The sequence below is a fragment of the Bos javanicus genome, chromosome 3, assembly GCF_032452875.1.
Source record: "Bos javanicus breed banteng chromosome 3, ARS-OSU_banteng_1.0, whole genome shotgun sequence".
Taxonomy (NCBI): Eukaryota; Metazoa; Chordata; class Mammalia; order Artiodactyla; family Bovidae; genus Bos; species Bos javanicus.
Genome location: NC_083870.1, coordinates 64406734 through 64430955, shown reverse-complemented (window position 1 = coordinate 64430955; position 24222 = coordinate 64406734). Strand labels below are relative to the sequence as shown.

The 24222-nt window shown below is 37.0% G+C and overlaps 1 long non-coding RNA gene across 1 annotated transcript in view; it reads left to right on the top strand.

The window, feature by feature from the left end:
• The first annotated feature begins 975 nt into the window (after positions 1-975).
• The window catches only part of LOC133245331 (uncharacterized), a 46451-nt gene continuing 23204 nt past the window's right edge, over positions 976-24222 (top strand). The window contains exon 1 of the long non-coding RNA XR_009735644.1: positions 976-1046. This is a non-coding gene — a long non-coding RNA (uncharacterized LOC133245331). The remainder of the gene's footprint in view (positions 1047-24222) is intronic.

Here is a 24222-nt window from a genome sequence, read left to right as displayed (position 1 = left end):
TTTCAACAATGTTAACAAAAATATATTCTTTACTCTTTAAAGAAGCATCTAAATTAATGCTTAGAAAGCCCAAACCATGCCAGAAAATCTAGATTCAATATTGTTTACTCAAGAATAACTTGGCTTAGTGCTTCTACTTCAGGGGACCTGGGTTCAATCTGATTTGGGTACTATCCTGCAAGCCCTGCAGCCAAAACAACAAAAAACCACACACTCTCAGGAATTCCTTGGTTGTTCATGATTGGGAACAAAGACCCCACAGTCTATACTGCACAGCCAACAAACAACAATAACAACAAAAGAATGGCTCGTACCTCTCAAGAAAATGAAATTTCCTTTTTCATTTTCTTCACACGTGGATGGTTTGTTGTAATGCAATCATGGGTACTGGTTTGAGCATATTTTTTTTTTAATTTTAATTGGAGGCTAATTACTTTACAATATTGTATTGGTTTTGCCATACATCATGTTGATGTATGAGCATATTTTTTTACATAGTATATGGCCTCCTTTTCAAGGCATATGAATAAAGAAACTGCAAATAGAGGAAAACAATTACAGAACATTGCATGAGGATATTTGGAAGCCATGAACTATTTGAAACGTCTGCCACACTAAATTGTTGCAAAAAAATTCAGAAGTATTGTTTGCTTATCTAAGGGACTTCCCAATATTAATATGTGTGTGTGTGTGTGTGTGTGTGTATACACATATATACATATCAGAAAGAAGTAGATCAGCTGGTTCTACTGGAACAGTTTGTATTTCTGTGTGTCAACCATGAATATAAATTCAGTAAGTAATGAGTGATCACAAATGAATCTTGTTTATTTTCAAGTAAACTGTGACATTGTTAACATTACCACATGCTTTCTAAAGTCATAGTATAAACCAACCCTGTTGTGAATATTTCCTGTGCTTCATCAGAAAAGACAGCCTCAAGTACTTATATATCCCCCAAATGTTTGTTTTACAGTTCTATCTCAGCTCTTAAGACTAATAGGAATTCTGGAGTGAAGGATGAATACATTAAACCTCTTATTAAGGTATTCTGAAAATTGTTGGTTTCATTTACTCTTTCAACAAACTAATCCATAAGTTGATGTCGACTTTATTTGACCTTCATGCAAGTGTTGCACTCTGAGGATAGAATGTGGGATGACTGTCTCTGTAAATGTTTTGTTTGAAAATATAGTCCAATAACATTGATTTACAGTGATGTCTAGTCACAAAACCCTTATGAATACAGCATTCAAAATGAATAGGACAGTGACAGTACATCATTCTAGGGAAGGGGAACAGCTCAGCAGTATGAATCATAGACGTACATAACGAGTGTCACTTATAACACATTAATATTAAGGGATGTAGTTTACATTTTAGAATTACTCAGTATGCAAACACTGCATTTCAACTTTACAGTGCATACTTAGTCAACACAGGGAGCTTTATAGCAAAGATTTTACGCATTACAAAAATAGCCATTGACTTTTAACCCTATATATCTATTGGTAGCAATATTCTCTGGACTAATAATAATACTTGTAATAACAATAAAAGTAAAATTGATTGCCAAGTAATTTCAGAGACCTCATTAGCCTTTGAAGCTAGGGATTTATTATTTTATATGATGAAAAGATTATATTAGCAACATCCAAGATAGATTCTGACTGAGATTTATGATACCTTACATATTTCTCCAAGGAATATGAAATACATGTGTAACTATGTATTTATACTAAACAAATAACAGAGATTTTGCTGCTAACATCTTCCAGCTTATTGTCTTTCAGTTCCTCTACAATATGCCCCAAGAGTGGACAGAAAAAGAAATTACTGATGTTATACAGACATTAGGAGGCAGTTTAAAGCAGCTTTAGTTGAATTGAGCAATAGGGAAACTTACAGTTTAACAGCTTTGCTAGCAGGTGTTCTTGTAGTGGTAAAATGCTGCACGTTTTACTCAATAATGGTGATAATACCATTGAGTTATCCCAAAACTGTTTGTAAAAACTCAAGTAATAAAAGCACATTATGGTTTCTCTATTAGTCCAGTGTTGCTTTAAACCATGTGCCCCCAAATATGTCAGCTTTGAAAATGTCTCTTATTTAACAGGGCGGGGGGAAATGAGAACTTTTAAAATGAAATTTGATTTAACCTTTTCTATTTTATTAGAGCAGCTCTTTGTCAGTGTATTTTTCTTGGCTGTTGAACATGTCATTAACAGTGTAAAAGACTTACCGATAAGTGTACTGTCACCTACCTTTAAGGTAACTAATTATAATAGAAAATACTGCATTTCCCCATGAGGCTTTCAGATAATACAGAATCTCCTCTGGTTAAACCTCAGAACCTTTATAGAATTAAAAGCTTCACCTTAGGGCATGTCAAATCAGCTCACATTTTAAAAATGGCATTAGTTATTTAAGCATGATTATTTTAGTTTGACCATAGACATTTTTATTTGTTTTGGTTTAGGTTTTATTTTCCATGTAGGAAGTATAATAAAAGGAAAAATTATAAATGCAGATATACAGAGAGGAGAATTTAAAATAAGCAGAAAGACTGACACCAATGCCATAATAATGGTAGTTCTCTCACTGAGCTCTTAGAGGGTTTTACTTTAGGTTGAGGCACATGAATAGGTTTTCAACCTAAGCTGTTCTTAATTAGAGAAACTTTTGTATGTCCCATCTCAGTGGTCAGCCGTCCATTCAACATTTATTCATTTTCCAGTGAGGCATCATGCCAGGTACTGAGGCTATACAAATGAAGAGATAGGAACTGACCTCCAGGGACTCAGTGTCCAGCAGAAGATACAATCATGAAAGCCAAAAAAAAAAAACGGACAAGGAAAAATGCAGACCGTGTTATGAAAGTGCTAGGAACAAAGTAATAGGAGAACACAGAGGAGAAAACACAAAGCTCACCTGGAGCTTTCAGACAGTGCCTAAGGATTGCACTTGCATAAGATTAGTCAATGGTGATTTCCCTGGGCACTGAGGGCATGCACACCAGAGTTTGAAGGACAGCACTTACTTAAATCATGTTCAGAATTCAATATATAGTGATGTCCATTTTCTACTACAAATGTATAGGTCCAGTTGTATATCTTTTGAATCTCATCTCATGAATGTATCAACTGACTTGAGGTCAAGTTTATGAATACATATATTGACTAATACAGCATAAACAAGAATGAGATTAGTCATAACAGTTTGTTAGAGGAAAATGGCTGAGTCTTCTACAGCTATTTCAATAATCAATGAATATTTTAACATAGATTGGAAATAATATATTAAGATATGAACTTAAAAATAATTCTACTGTAAGTTTAGCCATTATATATTCAAATTTACTGAATTTCTTTTTATTGGCTGATTTGACCTTAAACAGGAATCACTTCTCTCAGCAGCCATAAAAGACTAGAATAAAAATCTGTTTAAATCCTGGTAAAATATTTTGAGCTTTCCTGGTGGCTCAGACAGTAAAGAATCTTCCTACAGTGCAGGACACCTGGGTTTGATCCCTAGGTTGGGAAGATCCCCAGGAGAAGGAAAGAACAACCCACTCTAATATTTTTGCCTGGAGAATTCCATGGACCAAGGACCCTGATGAGCTACTCCATGAAGCATGTAATGTCATACATAAAAATAATTAAAATGCAACCAATTCTCAAAACACAACATAGAATTTTAAAAATTACTTGATGCATTATTAACAAATGTAAAAAAATTCTATATGGAAATACCAATATTTATTGATTTGTACTATTACTACTATTACTAATTTAACTACTGCTTCTCTAGTGGCTCAGATGGAGAAGGAAATGACAACCACTCCAGTGTTCTTGCCTAGAGAATCCCGTGGACAGAAGAACCTGGTGGGCTGCTGTCCTTAGGGTCGCACAGAGTTGGACATAACTGAAGCAACTTAACAAGAATGCATGCATTGGAGAAGGAAATGGTAACCCACTCCAGTATTCTTGCCTGGAGAATCCCAGGGAAAGAGGAGCCTGGTGGGCTGCTCCATCTATGGAGTCGCACAGAGTCGGACATGACTGAAGTGACTCAGCAGCAGCAGCAGCAGTGGCTCAGATGGCAGAGAATCTGCCTGCAATGCAGGAAATCCGGGTCAATCCCTAGGTCAGGAAGAACCCCTGGAGAAGGAAAGGGCAATCCACTCCAGTATTCTTGCCTGGAAAATTGCACAGATGCAATAGACATGAATTTGAGTACATTCTGGGAGTTGGTGATGGACAGGAAAGCCTGGTGGGCTACAGTCCATGGGGTTACAAGAGTCGGACATGACTTAGTTATTAAACCACTATATAACTACTGTTACTAATATAACTACTGCTAAAATCTGTGCTTTTATCATGTGTTAGTCACTCTACTTGCTTTACAGAGATTATATCATTTGACAAATAAAACCCCACTGTATTAATTATTTTATTTTTCTGATCTAATAGATGAGAAAAATGAGGTTCAGACAGGTGAAATTACTCATTGAATGTAATAAAACTAGTAAGTAGAGCAATCAATATAAAAACCCAATCTAACTCTCTGTGACTCAGAGGTTGCAACTGAAACCTCAATGCCATGATGTGTTAATATGCTAATATTTAATACATATAGGGATGTAATTTTCCAACTTTATGTATTACTTACATAGATGATAGGACCACAGTCATGAAGTTAGCAACAAAGCCCTACATTTTATAATTCTAGAGTCAGATTATTAATCCTTGAACCATGCTACCTTTTAATGAAAGCCCTACAAAACTTTGTATAGATACTCACTAAATATTCTATACTTAATATATCCCAAGGCCAGAATCTGCTTTGATTAAATGAAATCAAGTATAATCATGTTGATTTGAGCTAATTATTAATTTAGAAAGTCATTATGTAAATAATTATCATGTTTATTCAGCCATTTAATGGCATGATCTTGAAGGCCAAAAATGCAGCATAATCAGTGTTAACCTATAATGAAAAGAGAATATAGTAATACGAAAAAATGATATACGTTCTGTGATTTATTATATATAAAATAAATATTTAAAGACTATATGGAAAAAGTCACCAAATTAGCACAATAATAGTGAAATTATGGGTGATTTATTAAAATATGAATTTTTGGATAAAGTTTTAAGATTTAAAAATGTATGAATAAATATTCAAATAAAAGTAAAAGCATAATAGAAATTTGATTTCAGCTATTAAAACTGATTTTCTCCTGCTGACAGTATATAAAATATTTGTCAAGTCTTTGCAAATATTTTTATAACTTAGACATAAATTTATGTAAAGAGCCCTTAACTCTCTAAGGCCAATTCTTCCTTTGGGTTTCTAAAATCTTGCATGTTTTATTTTGCATTTTAAAGTAATATTTTTAGAAAGAGTTATTATTAATATTGTCATTCCAAGGTTTCTTTGAACCACTATTTAATCTATAAAACATTGTTTAATATAAATTAATATGTATTAATAAACACACATATATATGTATACATCTGTATATATGTGTAGATATATGTGACTCAGTATATATGATAATCTTATATATATAAATGGGGCTTCCCTGGTGGCTCAGAGGTTAAAGCATCTGCTCGCGATGTGGGAGATGGTTCAATCCCTGGGTCGGGAAGATACCCTGGAGAAGGAAATGGCAACCCACTCCAGTACTCTTGCCTGGAGAATCCCATGGACAGAGGAGCCTGGTAGGCTACAGTCCACGGGGTCGCAAAGAGTCAGACATGACTGAGCAACTTCACTCTCACTTTCACTTTATATATATAAAGGTTGCTGCTAACTTGTGTCCAACTCTTTGCAACCTCATGGGCTATAGTATGCCACACTCCTCTGTCCATTTGATTTCTCAGGCAAGAATATTGGAGTGGGTTGCCATTTGCTTCTACAGGGGATCTTCTTGACCCAGGAATCAAACCCACATCTCCTGCACTGGGAGGCAGATTCTTTACTGCTGAACCACCAGCAAACGCTCATCTCACTGCACAAATGTTTACAAATGTCTTTCCTTCATGAGATTTGTGTTTCTCAACAGCGTGACCCCAGAGTCTTCTAAAGGCTTAAAATCTATTAGATGATAAATGTCCAAAAAAGGATTCAGGTCAGTCGCTTAGCCGTGTCTGACTCTTTGCTACCCCACAGACAGCAGTATGACAGGCCTCCCTGTCCATTACTAATTCCCAGAGTCTACTCAAACTCAAGTCCATTGAGTAGGTGATGCCATGCAACTATCTCATCCTCTGTTGTCCCCTTCTTCTCCACCTTCAATCTTTCCCAGCATCAGGGTCGTTTCAACTGAATCGGTTCTTCGCATCAGGTGGCCAAAGTACTGGTGTGTCAGCTTCAACATCCGTCCTTCCAATGAACATTCAGTACTGATTTCCTTTAGGATGGACTGGTTGGATCTCCTTGCAGTCCAAGGGACTCTCAAGAGTCTTCTCCAGCACCACAGTTCAAAAGCATCAATTCTTTCTTTATAGTCCAACACTCACATCCACACAAGACTACTGGAAAAATCATAGCCTTGACTAGACAGAACTTTGTTGGCAAAGTAATGTCTCTGCTTTTTAATATGTAGTCTAGGTTGGTCATAACTTTTCTTTCAAGGAGCAAGCGTCTTTTAATTTCATGACTGCAGTCACCATCTGCAGTGATTTTGGAGCCCCCAAAAATAAAGTCTGACACTGTTTCCACTGTTTCCCCATCTATTTCCCATGAACTGATGGGACCAGATGCCATGATATTAGTTTTCTGAATGTTGAGCTTTAAGTCAACTTTTTCACTGTCCTCTTTCACTTTCATCAAGAAGCTTTTTAGTTCTTCGCTTTCTGCCATAAGGGTGGTGTCATCTGCATATCTGAAGTTATTGATATTTCTCCCAGCAATCTTGATTCCAGCTTTGCTTCATCCAGCCCAGCATTTCTCATGATGTACTCTGCATATAAGTTAAGTGAGCAGGGTGACAATATATAAGGTGATGTATTCATTTTCCTATTTGGAACCAGTCTGTTGTTCCATGTCCAGTCCTAACTGTTGCTTCCTGACCTGCATACATATTTTTCAAGAGGCAGGTCAGGTGGCATGGTATTCCCATCTCTTTCAGAATTTTCCACAGTTTATTGTGATCCACACAGTCAAAGGCTTTGGCATAGTCAATAAAGCAGAAATAGATGTTTTTCTGAAACTCTCTTGCTTTTTCGATGATCAAATGTATGTTGGCAATTTGATCTCTGGTCCCTCTGCCTTTTCTAAAACCAGCTTGAACATCTGGAAGTTCATGGTTCACGTTCTGTTGAAGCCCAGCTTGGAAAATTTTGAGCATTACTTTAGTAGCATGTGAGATAAGTATGACTGTCCGGTAGTCTGAACATTCAGTGGCATTGCCTTTCTTAGGGACTGGAATGAAAAATGACATTCTCCAGTCCTGTGGCCACTGCTGAATTTTCCAAATTTGCTGGCATATTGAGTGCAGCACTTGCACAGCATCATCTTTTAGGATTTGAAATAGCTCCACTGGAATTCCATCACCTCCACTAGCTTTGTTCCTAACAATGCTTCCTAAGGCCCACATGACTTCACATTCTAGGATGTCTTGCTCTAGGTGAGTGATCACACAATCTTGATTATCTGGGTCATGAAAATCTTTTTTTTGTACAATTCTTCTGTGTATTCTTGCCACCTCTTCTTAATATCTTCTGCTTCTGTTAGGTCCATACCATTTCTGTCCTTTATTGAGCTCATCTTTGTGTGAAATGTTCCCTTGGTTTATCTAACTTTCTTGAAGAGATCTCTAGTCTTCCCATTCTATTTTCCTCTATTTCTTTTCACTGATCACTGAGGAAGGCCTTCTTATCACTGCTTGCTATTCTTTGGAACTCTGCATTCAAATGAATGCATCTTTCCTTTTCTCCTTTGCTTTTGGCTTCTCTTCTTTTCACAGCTATTTGTAAGGCCTCCTCAGACAGCCCTTTTGCTTTTTTGCATTTCTTTTTCTTGGGGATGGTCTTGATCCCTGTTTCCTGTACAATGTCATAAATCTTCATTCATAGTCCATCAGGCACTCTATCAGATCTAGTCCCTTGAATATTTCTCACTTCCACTGTATAATAGTAAGGGATTTGATTTAGGTCATACCTGAATGTCTCATGGTTTTCCCTACTTTCTTCAACTGAAGTCTGAATTTGGCAATAAGGAGTTCATGATCTGAACCACAGTCAGCTCCCAGTCTTGTTTTTGCTGAACATAAAGAGCTTTTCCATCTTTGGCAGCAAGGAATATAATCGATCTGACTTCTTTGTTGATCATCATGGTGAAGTCCATGTGTAGAGTCTTCTCTTGTGTTCTTAGAAGATGGTGTTTGCTATGATCAGTGCATTCTCTTGGCAAAGCCCTATTAGTCATTGCCCTCACTCATTCTGTACTCCAACGCAAAATTTGCCTGTTCCAGGGTTTCTTGACTTCCTACTTTGCATCCCAGTTCCCTAGAATGAAAAGGACATCTTTTTGGGGGGTTACTTCTAGAAAGTCTTGTAGATCTTCACAGAAACGTCAACTTCAGCTTCTTCAACATTACTTGTTGGGGCATAGATTTGGATTACTGTGATATTGAATGGTTTACCTTGGTAACGAACAGAGATCATTCTGTTGTTTTTGAGATTGCATCCCAGTACCGCATTTCAGATTTTTGTTGACTATGATGGCTACCCCACTTCTTCTAAGGATTTCTTGCCCTCAGTAGTAGATATAATGATCACCTGAGTTAAATTCTACCATTCCAATCTATTTTAGTTCACTGATTCCTCAAATGTCAATGTTTACTCTTGCCATCTCCTGTTGACCACTTCCAATTTACCATGATTCATGAACCTTAGGTTCAGGTTCCTATGCAATATTGCTCATTACAGCATCAGACTTTACTTCCATCACCAGTCACATCAACAACTGGGCTTTTTTTTTTTTTTTTTTGCTTTGGCTATGTCTCTTCATTCTTTCTGGAGTTATTTCTTCACTCTTCTCCAGTAACATATTGAGCACCTACCAACCTGGGGAGTTCATCCTGCAGTGTTCTATCTTTTTGCCTTTTCATACTGTTCGTGGGGTTCTCTAGGCAAGAATCCTGAAATGGTCTGCCATTCTCTTCTGTGGACCACATTTTGTCCAAAATCTTCACCATGACCCATCTCTCTTGGGTGGCCCTACATGGCATGGCTTATAGTTTCATTGAGTTAGACAAGACCATGGTCCTTGTCATCAGTTTGATTAGCTTTCTGTGATTGTGGGTTTCATTCTTTCTGCCCTCTGAGGGATAAGGGTAAGAGGCTCATGGAAGCTTTCTGCTAGGAAAGACTGACTGTGGGGAAACTGGGTCTTGCTCTGATGGGTAGGGCCATGCTCAGTAAATCTTTAATCCAATTTTCTGTTTTTGGGCGGAGCTTTGTTCCCTCTCTCTTGTTTGACCTGAGACCGAACTGTGGTGGAGGTAATGAAAAATGACAACCTACTTCAACAGGTCTCATGCATGCACTGCCATACCCAGTGCCCCTGACCCTGCAACAGGCCACCACTGACCCAACAGCGTCCTCCGCCAGAGACTCCTGGACACTCACAGGCAAGTCTGGGTCAGTCTATTGTGGGGTCACTGCTCTTTTCTCCTGGGTCCTGGTGCACGCAAGGGTTTGTTTGTGCCCTCCAAAAGTCTGTTTCCCCAGTCCTGTGTAAGTTCTGGCAGCTCTATGGTGGGATTAATTGTGACCTCCTCCAACAGGGCTTATGCCACAGCCAGGTCTGCTTCACGCAGAGCCTCTGCCCCTGTGGAAGGCCACTGCTAACCCACACCTCCACAGGAGACACTCAAACACTCAAAGGCAGGTCTAGCACAGTTTCTGTGGAGTGTCCTGGTACACACAAGGTCTTATTTGAGCCCTCCAAGCATCTCTGGCAGGTATGGGGTTTGATTTTAAGTGCATTTTGCTCCTCCTGCCATTTTGCTGGGGTTTCTCCTTTGCCCTTGAATGTGGGGTATCTTTTTTTGGTGGGATTCAACGTTTTCCTGTGCATGGTTATTCAACAGTGAGTTGTAATTTTGGAGTTCTCACAGGAGAAGATGAGCACACGTCCATCTTCACCTGAACTTCTCCATAGTTCATACCAACTATGAACATCCACAGTTGGTAAATAAGCTTATGAAAGATGTTGAGCTTCATGTCTTTGGGAAATGAAAATTAAAACAGTGAGATAGCACTGTGTACCTATTAAAAAGGCCAAAATCAGAACACTTGTGACAAATGCTGACAAGGATGTGGAACAATAGGAAATTTTACTCAATGCTGGTAGGAATGAAAAATGATATTGCCATTTTGAAAGATAATTTGTTAGTTACCTTTGAAACTAAACATTCTTACCATAATATTCAGTCACTGCACAACTTTATTTAGCCAAATTTTTGAAAATATATGCCCACACAGAAACCTGAGCATGGATGATCATAGCAGCTGAATGCCCTTCATCAGGTGAATGGAGGAATACACTGTGCTGCACACAGACTATGGAGCATTACTGAGCACTTAACAGAGATGATCTAACAAACCATGAAAAAGTAAGAGGATATTCCTAAGGGAAAGAAGCCAGTCTGAGAAAGTTTTATATTTTACGATTTTATATGACATTTTGAAAAAGACAAAAACTATATAGTTAAACGACAAATAGTTGGCATGAGTTAAGGGTAAGTGAAGATGAAGAGTCAGAGCATACAGGGTTTTTAGAGCAGTGAAACTTTTCTGGATGATACTGTAATATCGAGTACATATTGTACATTTGTGAAAGGAAGGTATAACACTAAGAATTAACCTTAATGTATATTATGGACTTAGGTGATAATAACGTGTCAGCATAGCTTCACTGATTTTTATAAATACAATGCTGTAGTTTGGTAAGTTGATAGCAGGGGTACCCTGTGGAGAGGGGAAACAGAAGTCAGGGAACTCTGTACTTTCTACTCAATATTGCTTTGAACTAGAATTGTTATAAAAAATAAACTCTGTGTAAAAGGGGAGAAAAAGAAAACCTTGCACCAAAGACCACAATAACTGGATACATTTTTCAACATATATGAAATGAAGGAGTTTTATTATCTCAAGTGTATGTCTTCCAAATCAATAAGAAAATAAGGAATAACTTTAAAATAGTGTACAAAACACAATATGAAGAAAGTCACAGAATATGAAATACAAATGATTGAAAGTCCATTTCATACAATCTCAACATCACTGGTAATCACAAAAATAAAAATTAAATCACAATATGACTTTATTTATGCAATTGAGATTGTCAAAACTTTAAAAGCCTGAAATTACCAGTCACTAGCAGATATGCCAGAAAACTTGGAAAACTCAGCAGTGGCCACAGGACTGGAAAAGATCAGTTTTCATTCCAATCCCAAAGAAAGTCAATGCCAAAGAATGCTCAAACTACTGCACAATTGCACTCATCTCACACGATAGTAAAGTAATGCTCAAAATTCTCCAAGCCAGGCTTCAGCAATACGTGAACTATGAACTTCCAGATGTTCAACCTGGTTTTAGAAAAGGCAGAGGAACCAGAGATCAAATTGCCAACATCCACTGGATCATCGAAAAAGCAAGAGAGTTCCAGAAAAACATCTATTTCTGCTTTATTGACTATGCCAAGGCTTTTGACTATATGGATAACAATAAACTGTTGAAAATTCTGAAAGAGATGGGAATAACAGACCACCTGATCTGCCTCTTGAGAAACTTGTATGCAGGTCAGGAAGCAACAGTTAGAACTGGACATGGAACAACAACTGGTTCCAAATAGGAAAAGGAGTACGTCAAGGCTGTGTATTGTCACCCTGCTTACTTAACTTCTATGCAGAGTACATCATGAGAAACGCTGGACTGGAAGAAGCACAAGCTGAAATCAAGATTGCCAGGAGAAATATCAATAACCTCAAATATGCAGATTACACCTCCCTTATGGCAGAAAGTGAAGAAGAACTAAAGAGCCTCTTGATGAAAGTGAAAGTGGAGAGTGAAAAAGTTGGCTTAAAGCTCAACGTTCAGAAAACCAAGATCATGGCATCCGGTTCCATCACTTCATGGCAAATAGATGGGGAAACAGCAGAAACAGTGGCAGACTTTATTTTTTTGGGACTCCAAAATCACTGCAGATGGTGATTGCAGCCATGAAATTAAAAGGTGCTTACTCCTTGGAAGGAAAGTTATGACCAACCTAGACAGCATATTAAAAAGCAGAGACATTACTTTGCCAACAAAGGTCCATCTAGTCAAGGCTATGGTTTTTCCAGTGGTTATGTATGGATGTGAGAGTTGGACTATAAAGAAAGCTGAGCGCCAAAGAATTGTTGCTTTTGAACTGTGATGTTGGAGAAGACTCTTGAGAGTCTCTTGGACTCTAAGGAGATCCAACCGTCCATCCTAAAGAAGTTCAGTCCTGAGTGATCATTAGAAGGACTGATGTTGAAGCTGAAACTCCAATACTTTGGCCACCTAATGCAAAGAGCTGAGTCATTTGAAAAGACCCTGATGTTGGGAAAGATTGAGGGCAGGAGGAGAAGGGGATGACAGAGAATGAGATGATTGGACAGCATCACTGACTCAATAGACATGGTTTGGGTGCACTCCAGGAGTTGGTGATGGACAGGGAGGCCTGGTGTGCTGCAGCTCATGGGGTCGCGAAGAGTTGGACATGACTGAGCGACAGAACTGAACTGAACTGAGCAGATATGAAGTACAAGGTACACTCATCCTTTGCTCTTGGAAGTACAAATTGGAAAACTGGTTTGAATAATAATTTGGTAATATCTACTGCAAGTATACGGATGCCTACCCAAATGGATAGCAATTACTTTTCTGTTAATATAAGAAGAGGAAGTATACCCATATTCATACAAAGAGGTTTGTAAAAGTTATAACAGCATGCTGTGTAATGATAAAAAGCAGTATGAAACTGCCTAAATGTCAACAGAAGGAGAAATTAGAGATAAATTCATATATAAGGGAGTGTGTTTATGTTTGTATGTATAAATTCTGTAGAATTAGAACACTTAAACTAGTATAATAGAATCTCACAAACATTTTGTGTGGAAAAGTAAATTATATTAGACAACTGAAAATGAGTTATTTTGGACTGGATATTAATTTTTTTCAATTTAGTATAAAATACATTGTTAGGAAATTGGGTACAATTAATAATATTAAATATAAATTGTATATTAGATAATTAAGTGGTATCAGTTCAGTTCAGTCACTCAGTCATGTCCGACTCTTTGCAGCCTCATGAATCGCAGCATGCCAGGCCTCCCAGTCCATCACAAACTCCTGGAGTTCACCCAAACTCATGTACATCGAGTCAGTGATGCCATCCAACCATCGCATCTTCTGTTGTCCCTTCTCCTCCTGCCCCCAATCCCTCCCAGCATCAGGGTCTTTTCCAATGAGTCAGCTTTTTGTGTGAGGTGGCCAAAATATTGGAGTTTCAGCCTCTGCATCAGTCCTTCCAATGAACACCCAGGACTGGTTGGATCTCCTTGCAGTTCAAGGGACTCTCAAGAGTCTTCTCCAACACCACAGTTCAAAAGCATTAATTCTTCGGCGCTCAGCTTTCTTCACAGTCCAACTCTCACATCTATACATGACCACTGGAAAAACCATAGCCTTGACTAGACGGACCTTTGTTGGCAAAGTAATATCTCTGCTTTTTAATATGCTGTCTAGGTTGGTCATAACTTTCCATCCAAGAGTATGCGTCTTTCAATTTTATGGCTGCAATCACCATTTTCAGTGATTTTGTAGCCCCCCAAAATAAAGTCAGCCACTGTTTCCACTGTTTCCCCATCTATTTCCCATGAAGTGATGGGATAGTTAAACTGTTTTAAATGGAAGAATTCACTTTTTCTTTTGCGATGTAAGTTTTGAGGTATTAAGTTGTCAAGTTCACATTGTCCAAACTAAAGTCTTTTAGAAACATAAGTACAATTTGTTATTAATAAAATGAGAGTCAAAATAGGGAATTTGTACACAACTATATCATAAGAGAAAATTGCACAAGGGAATGTATATACCTTGTTTGGAAGATCTTTACATTCTACAAGCAAAGAATATAAATGTATCAATACATCTTAGAAAAATTGTGAAAACTTATCCAACCAGTCCATTCTGAAGGAGATCAGCCCTGGGATTTCTTTGGAAGGAATGATGCTAAAGCTGAAACTCCAATACTTTGGCCACCTCATGCGAAGAGTTGACTCATTGGAAAAGACTCTGATGCTGGGAGGGATTGGGGGCAGGAGGAGAAGGGGACGTCAGAAGATGAGATGGCTGGATGGCATCACTGACTTGATGGACGTGAGTCTGGGTGAACTCTAGGAGTTGGTGATGGACAGGGAGGCCTGGCGTGCTTCGATTCATGGGATCGCAAAGAGTCGGACATGACTGAGTGACTGAACGGAACTGAACTGATCATTCTTTTGCCCTAAAATAAAAGCATAATTTATTCCTAAAAATATAACTTGAATTTTCTAAATATTATCTAATAAAAATTAACATCAGTAACAACATAACCAAAAAAAAGTACTTAAAACCAAGTTTGTTGTTGCTGTTCAGTTGCTCAGTCATGTCTGACTCTGTGACTCTATGGCCTGCAACACACTAGGCTTCCCTGTCCTTCACTATCTCCCAGAGTTTGCTCAAACTCATGTCCATTGAGTCCAGGATACCATCCAACCATCTCATTCTCTGGCCCTCTCCCCTTCTTCTCTTGCCCTCAGTCATTCCCAGCATCAGGGTCATTTCCAACGAGTCTGCTCTTTGCTTTGGGTGGCAAAAGTATTGGAGCTTCAACTTCAGCATCAGTCCTTCCAATGAACATTCAGAGTTGATTTCCTTTAGGCTTGACTGATCAGATCTGCATGCTGTCCAAGGGACTCTTCAGGAGTCTTCTCCAACACAGCTGTTTGAAAGCATCAATTCTTCAGTGCTCAGACTTCTTTATGGCACAACTCTCATATCCCTACATGATTATTACAAAAACCATGTCTTTGATGAGATGGACCTTTGTTGGCAATGTAAAGTGAAAGTGGAAGTTGCTCAATAGTGTACAACTCTTTGAGACCCCATGGACTGTAGCCCATGGAATTCTCCAGGCCAGAATACTAGAGTGGGTAGCCTATCCCTTCTCCAGTGGATCTTCCCAACCCAGGGTGCAAACTCAAGTCTCCCACATTGCATACAGATTCTTTACCAGCTGAGCCACCAGGGAAGACTCAAAGTAATGTCTCTGCTGTTTAATGTGTTGTCTAGGTTTGTCAGAGTGTTTCTTTCAAGGAGTAACTGTCTCTTTTAATATAATGGCTGCAGCCATCATCCACAGTGATTTTGGAGCCCAAGAAAATAAAGTTTATCACTGTTTCCATTGTTTCCCCATGTATTTGCCATGTTATGATGGGGCCAGATGACATGATCTTCAATTTTTGAATATTGAGTTTTAAGCCAGATTTTTCACTCTCCTCTTTCACATTTATCAAGATGCTCTTTAGCTCCTCTTTGCTTTCTATCATTAGGGTGGTGGCATTTGCATATCTGAGTTTATTGATATTTCTCCCAGCAATCTTGGTTCCAGCTTAAGCTTCATCCAGTCTGGCAGTTCTCATGATGTACACTGCATAAAACTTAAATAAGCTGAGTGAAAATATACGGCCTTGATGTACTCCTCTCCCAATTTGGAACCAGTCAGTTGTTCCTTGTCCGGTTCTGACTGTTGCTTCTTTTACGTGCACACAGGTTTCGCTGGAGGCAAGTAATGTGGTCTAGTATTCCCATCTCTTGAAGAATTTTCCAGTTTTTTCTAATGCACACAGTCAAAGGCTTTAGCATAGTCAGTGAAGCAGAAGTTTTTTTTTTTTTTTAATTTCAAATTTTAAATTTTATTTTGTTTTTAAACTTTATATAATTGTATTAGTTTTGCCAAATATCAAAATGAATCCATCACAGGTATACATGTGCTCCCCATCCTGAACCCTCCTCCCTCCTCCCTCCCCATACCATCCCTCTGGGTCGTCCCAGTGCACTAGCCCCAAGCATCCAGTATCGTGCATTGAAGCTGAACTGGCATCTCGTTTCATACATGATATTTTACATGTTTCAATGCCATTCTCCCAGATCTCCCCACCCTCTCCCTCTCCCACAGAGTCCATAAGACTGTTCTACACATCTTTTTTTTTTAAATTCCTTTGCTTTTTCCATGATCCAATGAATGTTTGACCTCTAGTTCTTCTGCTTTTTCTAAATCAACTTGTATATCTGGAAGTTCTTGGTTCACATATGCTTGAAGCCTAGCTTGAAGAGTTTTAGTATTACTTTGATAACATGTGGAGTGAGTGCAATTGTGTGGTAGTTTGAACATTCTTTGGCATTCCCCTTCTATGGGATTGGAATGAAGACCGACCTTTTTCAGTTCTGTGGCCACTGCTTAGTTTTCCAAATTTGCTGGCATATGGGATGCAGCACTTACACATTATCATCTTCTAGGATTTGAAATAGCTCAGCTGGAATTCCATCACCTCAACTAGTTTTCTTTGTAGTAATGCTTCCGAAGGCCCATTTGACTTCGTATTCCAGGATGTACGGCTCTAGGTGTGTGATCACAGCACCTTGATTATATTGGTCATTAAGACCTTTTTTGTACAGTTTTCCTATGTATTCTTGCCACCTCTCCTTAATAACTTCTCCTTCTGTTAGGTGCGTACCACTTCTGTCCTTATTGTGTACATCTTTGCATGAAATGTTTGTTTGGCATCTGTAATTTTCTTAAAGAGATCTCTAGTCTTTCCCATTCTATTTTTTTTCATCTACATGTTTGCATTATTCACTTAAGGAGACTTTCTAATTTCTCCTTGCTATTCTTCAGAACCCTGCATTCAGATGAGTATATCTTTCCTTTTCTCCTTTGTTGTTCACTTTTCTTCTTTTCTCAGCTGTTTGTAAACCTCCTCAGACAACAATTTTACATTTTTGCACTACTTTTTCTGGAAGATGGTTTTGATCACTGCCTTCTGTACAATGTTAAAACCTCTGTCCATAGTTCTGCAGGCACTGTATCTATCAGATCTAACCCTTTGAATATATTTGTCACTTTCACTGTATAATCACAAGGGATTTGATTTAGGTCATACCTGCATGGCCTACTGGTTTTCCCTACATTGTTCAATTGAAGTCTGAATTTTGCAATAAGGCACTCATGATTTGAGCCACAGTCAGCTCCTGGTCTTGTTTTTGCTGACTGTATGGAACTTCTCTATCTTCAGCTGCAACAAATATAATCAGTCTGATTTCAGTATTGACCATCTGGTGATGTCTATGTATACAGTCGTCTCTTGTGTTGTTGAAAGAGGGTGTTTACTATGACCAGTGCATTCTCTTTACAAAAGTCTGTTAGTCTTTGTACTACTTCAGTTTGTACTCCTAGGCCAAACTTGCCTGTTACTCCAGGTATCTCTTGACTTCCTATTTTGCATTCCAATCCCCTATGATGAAAAGGACATATTTTTTTGGCATTAGTTCTAGAAGGTCTTGTAAGTCTTCACAGAACTCTCAACTTCTTCAGCATCAGTGGTTGGGACATAGACTTGGATCAAATTTAAGTCGTCGAAACAAAGTTTTGAGGGAAGGAGAAAATTAGCACAAGTATTTTTTTTTTAAATGTGTGCATATTTCTAAAAAAAAATCTATACAATCCAGAGGTAGAAAAATAGGGTTAAATATTTAGATACCTGTATTAAAAGTGAAACATCTACAAATCCTGTGAAAATGCAAAATCCTGCCTAACCATATGGAGAAGTATACATACAGCTTTGTGAAAAATCTTTCATCAAGGCAAATACGTGAATCATAATTTTTCATTTTCAGTTTATTTTCCTTTTGTTAGTCATATTTTGCCAAATGAAAATATGGGATTTTGTATTTTAACTAATATGAAAGAAACTACTTGGTAGAGTGGAACTGATAGGAATTTGGAAGAGATTTTCCCAATTGTTTAATAGTTTATGAATTTTTTTAAAAAATTGATTTCCAGGACAAGCCTAGACAGCATATTAAAAACAGAGACATTACTTTGCCAACAAAGGTCCGTCTATTCAAAGCTATGTTTTTTCTGGTATTAATGTATAGATGTGAGACGAGGACCATAAAGAAAGCTGAGTGCTGAAGGATTGATGCTTTTGAACTGTGGTATTGGAGAAGACTCTTGAGAGACCCTTGAACTGGAAGAATATCAAACCAGTCAATCATACAGGAAATTAGTCCTGAATATTCATTGGAAAGACTGAGGCTGAAGCAGAAACTCCAATACTTTGGCCACCTGATGCGAAGAGCTGGCTCATTAGAAAAGACCCTGATGCTGGGAAAGATTGAAAGCAGGAGGAGAAGGGGATGACAGAGGACCAGATGGTTGGATGGCATCACTGACTCAATGGACACGAATCTGAGCAAGCGCCAGGAGATGGTGAAGGACAGGGAAAACTTCATGTGCAGACAGGAAGTGCTGCAACCCATGGGGTCACAAAGAGTCAGACATGACTGAGCAATTGAACAACAACAAGGCATTACATACACCTATAGTTTATTAACACATTTTTTTTAAATGAATAGGTTAACCATGTAAAAAAAAAAAAAGATAAAAAGTGTATCATATTGGTAGACTGCTATTAACCTGATATCCAAAATAATTACTCAGATTTCAGGAAACTGAAAAATAGGTATAGATATTCAAAAACATTCATGTTTTTTTGGAAAGTCTACGTTTCTTAAACTTTAGAAGAACATGTACAAAATATAGGGGAAAATATATATATTGAAGGACAAACCAGAGTATAACATAGTTCTATAAGGAAAGGTGAAAGAAAAATATATCCCAGTATAAGCTAACTCTTGAGCTAGGATAATACTTAAGGAAACAAACCAACAAACAAAATCCTTTGAGTTACACTGGAAGTGAAAAGAAAAGACAAGAAAAATTAGACATATTTCTAAGCGAAATAGTTACAGAACTGTTTGACTTCTCTATCAAAGAAAATGATTTTAAAATTGGAAAGAGTTGAACAAAAATTGTTTGAGTGGACTTGAAACACCTAAGATAACTATTCAAACCCATATTCAATGCATTTTCTGTGTTTTCCTTCCTTTTTACAGTAGTGATGAGTTATCAATAGCCATCCATCTTCTCTCATCTACTGCCCATTTTGATCAATGACACTCATTTTGAAATGGTTATATAGAAAATAATTTGGTTTTTATGTGTGTAATATATTGAAAAGTTTAAATTTGTTCAGGGAAACACCTTTACTTTTCTGTAACCCCCACCTTCAAACGTGATTGATGTACACTTTCACCTGACCTATGACAGAATCTCAGGAAAATCCCAGTGTTTTCAAGTAATGTTCAGGAATTAAAACAGCTTGCCATGTCCACATTTAAAAGTTCATTATATATAATGCACAACTGGTATTTTTTACTCCACTCCTCCTCCACTTCACTCCAGCCAGTGTCTAGAGATGGCCATTTTTTTTAAAAAAAGTGAAATAATGCATTGCAGCAACATGGATGAACCTAGAGATTGTCATGATGAGTGAAGTAAGTCAGAGAAGGAAAAATATCATATGACATCCCTTATATGTGAAATCTAAGAAGAAATGATACAAATGAACTTATTTACAAAACAAACAGACTTGAAGACTTAGAGAAAAAGACATGGTTGCTGGAGGAGTGGGGAAAACTGGAGGGGAAGGGTAGCTAAGGTTGGGAATTAACATGAACACATTGCCATTAAAGTAGATAACCAATAAGGACCTACTGTATAGCAAAGGGAATTCTACTCAATGTTATATGGCAGCCTGGATGGGAAGGAAATTTAGGGGAGAATGGATATGTGTATGTGTATGACTGAGTCCCTTTGCTGTTCATCTGAAATTATCATGACTTTGTTAATTGGCTATCACTCAGGTGGTAAAGAATCTGCCTTTGAACCAGGAGAGCTGGATTCGATCCCTGGGTTAGGAAGATCTCCTGGAGAAGGGAATGGCTACTCACTCCAGTATTCTTCCCTGGAGAATTCCATGGACAGAGAAGCCTCGCAGGCTACAGTCCACGGGGCCACAAAGAATCTGACGTGACTGACTGACACTTTCACTTCTTCAGTATAAAATAAAAAGTTTAAAAGAAAGAAAAAGAAAGCTTAATCTGTTTTCTGCTGTTTTTAATACTTTTAGAATAGAGTCAGGAGCCATGACAGGAAGCAGAGAGAGGAATTTTGTGATTGGTATTCTGTAAGAGAAATATTGAAATTTTATCCTTCACAGGGGACAGTTGTGAAACTCTTAGAAACCTCCAAGGAATATTCACAGCTGATGATTCATAATTAAGCCATGAACCTTTATGGTCTCAGCACCTCAGCTCCTGGCCTCTTGAAGTGAATACTCTACAAAACCTTACTTCTAGAATCCCTCATCCCAGTAGTCTGTTTTCTTGGGTGTAGTACCTTTCAGGATGACTTTAACCATCTACCTTTTTCAGGAACTCTCTGGTAGATGGAAAACTTGGATATCCCTGTAATACCAAACTAAGGAAATTTAGCTTGCTTTTCCACTGCTTTTATTCCTCCTAACCTCAGCTTGTGAGTTATAGCTGCCAGACTCCCAACTGTTCATAATTATATAGTCGAGAGGAATGAAACAGTCTTTTTTTTTTTTTTTAACATGGACTCCATGGACCACATGACAGCTTTGTCTAAGAATTCCCACAGACCTCCACTAGATATATTGCCATAAGCTCATCCATTTCTATAGTTTAGTAAACATCCATTGTGGGCTGGGTAACATCTCAAACTGTAGAAAACATCCCCAGTGCTTATGAAATGATTTTCTGGAATTGACTCATTTAGCATAGGGAGGCTGCACTCTATCTCTCTCCATAGAAAGAAGTGAAAAATTACAAAGCTTTTTTTTTTTTTTTTTTTGGTCGGCCTACAACTCCACTCTCTTAATTATCGCTATCTATTTTCAAGTATTATCCTATATGGGTGTGTAGGGGGCAGTGAGTTTGAGAGACACATTACAGTAGTATGTTTTAAGACATTCTGAATAAAAAAGAGAGTTTGCAGTTGTGCCATTTACTATAGAATTTGAGTGCACTTATTCTCTTCTGTCCTTAAAAAGAGGACAAATTCCACTCAACATTACATTTGCTGCCTACGTATCTACTTCTATATACTTACATCTCTTTAAATAATAAGATGGGAACTGAATTCGTGGTACTAATTGAATGAGTATAGAATTCAGTCCACTTGAACTACCCAACTATAATTATGAAAAACTGTAGAGGGACTGTGCGTTCTCAGTCCTTGGATGGCTACACTTGTCTCTAAAAGCAGCTTCCTTCTAGTGTTAGGTCTCTAATTTACATGAGTATGTTGTAAGCTATAAACAATACAGTTAAGCTAAACTTTGTACGTTCTTTAAAATTCCTGGATTCAAATGACTCATTACTTTGAGCGAAAACCCTTTGGCTATTTTTAAGCTAGAAGCAAGGAATAGGAGCACTTTTCCAATTTTAAGTTCAATTTAAACTCAGTGTGCTTCAATAATTCAGAAACCAATGAACTTTAAAACTGAAGATTTCCTTGAGTCCAATTCCTTCCCAGCTAAGAGTAGTTCAGAAATTTAATCAAGGTATTTTTAATTATGTGAAAGCAATGTGTTATGAAAATATTTATTTGAGGTTTGTTTAATATAAGATTGGATGGTTATACTTTAAATATAGAATGCAATACATTAAGTAAAGCTTAGCTATTTTGTGGTACTATATGAGCAAATGGGGTCAGATATACATATTCAAAGTATTAAATATGGAAAAGTAAAGATCTTTATATTGATCTATACAAAATCCTATAAAAATGGGATTAAGGAGCTAGAATAAAATTAGAGCTTGCTGATTGTTGTTAAACAAATATTACACTGATTTTATTATATACTATATGTAAATATTTAGAGTTCTTACAAAATTTCAGTAAGGTTTACATTTTTCATTTTGAAGAATATAACTCTAGAACATCACTGTCCAATAGAATTTTTTGCAATGATAGAAATGTTCGATAGCTGCATTGTCAATGCAGCAACTCCTAAGCCATATATGACTACTGAGAACTTAAATATGACTGTGCACATGTGCATGCTCAGCAGCTGTCATGTCCAACTCTCTGCAACCCCTTGTGCTAAAGGGTTTTCTGTCCATAAGATTTTCCAGGTAAGAATTCTGGAGTGGGTTGCCATTTCCTTCTCCAGGGCATTTCCCAACCCAAGGATTGAACCTAATCTCCTACACTGATCAGCAGATTCTTTACCACTGAGGTACCTGGGAAGCCTTCAATAAGACTAGCGCAACTGAATAACAGAATGTTTGTTTTTACTTAATTTTAATTAACTGAAAGATTAATTTATTTAGACACAAGTGGCTGGTAATATATTGGACAGCTTAGTTCTAGAATAAAATCATCCCTAACCTTCTCCTAATATGTACTTTTGTATTCTGAAAAATTATATCAATTATAGTACTTTGCAACCTTTGAATACAGAAGCTGTTAGGAGACTCAAAAATTACTATTTCATTATTATCAAAATGGAAATTTGTGAAAGCAATTTAATATTCATGAAAGGGCAGCCTCTATTATTAATATCTCAAAATCTGCCAATGCATATAGATTGGTATTGATCATTACTATAACAATATCACCTCATGCAATACAAACTTTTTAGAATTTGATGATTTTTAAATAAAAATTTACTAGTCAGAAGATAGTCATACAAACCTAGTATTTCAAACTGCAAAAATATAGGAATTTCTAGATATTTTTATTTGATCATTTTCATTTCCCCACCTCTTTAAAAAATTTCTTTGTGTTTTTTATAGGTCTGTAGTTTATTAAATTAAGAAAATAGTAGTGTAGAAAAATTGTAAAATTTAGAAAATGTAAACAGCTTGTTTGTTCCATGACACATGTGTTCTCCACAGGGGAATTTTGTAGTGCTGACTTGCAAAATATTCCATAACCAATCTGCCCTTGGGACTGTCTGTCCTGTTCTTATTTCAAGGATGAATGTTTTCTGAAGTCTGCCAAACACCAGCAAGTTTGGATTCATTCAAGGCCAAATTATTTAAAATAATATTTTACACATCTTTCAGGAACAAGATTTTTTCTTTTCTTTTTTTTTTTAAATGTGCTGTATTCTATAGTGATTTCCAGGATAAAAACAAATGGAAAAACAAACAAATATGAATAGCATTTTAAATATTTAATGGTGATATCATTTAGGAAACTGTGAAACAAAATTCAATCCATTCATTTTTATTAGAGTTAATAACAATACCTTCTTTATAGTTTTGTTGTCAATATTAAATAAACTCATATAAATTAAGCATTAGTAATAGAATATGGCACATAAAATTGCTACTCATCTTTTAAAAATCTAAAGTAAAATTTTTATATATCCACTATTATATTTTAATATGAAGCAAGTAGCAGAAATGGACTAGGATCTTTTCCATGATGTTGTACAGATAGTATTTCAGAGGAGAAGTAATACTTTCCAGAAGTGCATAATTTTGTTATGAAAAATCTAAATAACAAAAATTAGTATTCTGTCTGTCATACACTCAAGTGATCTCAGTAAGCCTGTCATTGGAGTCAGTGCTTTAAGCTATTTCTCTAATAAGGGAAATGGATTTGTCCTGGTCTACCCACATTCCACTGCCCAGTCAATGTCATGGTTTTGCAAGGGAGCTGACTAGCATTACGATAGCGTACCCACCCCGAGTAATAATTAACTCTGGCGTCATGGTCAGTTGGCCTAAATCATTTCAGACCCTTTATATTTTTCAGTCCAGCTAAATCAAGGAATCATGACAGGTTTTTAAAATTCTGTTTATTTCTTTCAGTTGTCAGGCTATGAACTATTTTCAACTCATAACATTTTCTTAATTATAGTAAAGAAATATTTTGGCAGAAACTATTTCTGAAAAAATATTTCAACTATAAGCTAAAATGTTTATATTAATACTAATATCCTCATATGACTTATTCAAACAAAATTTAAGAGAAAAG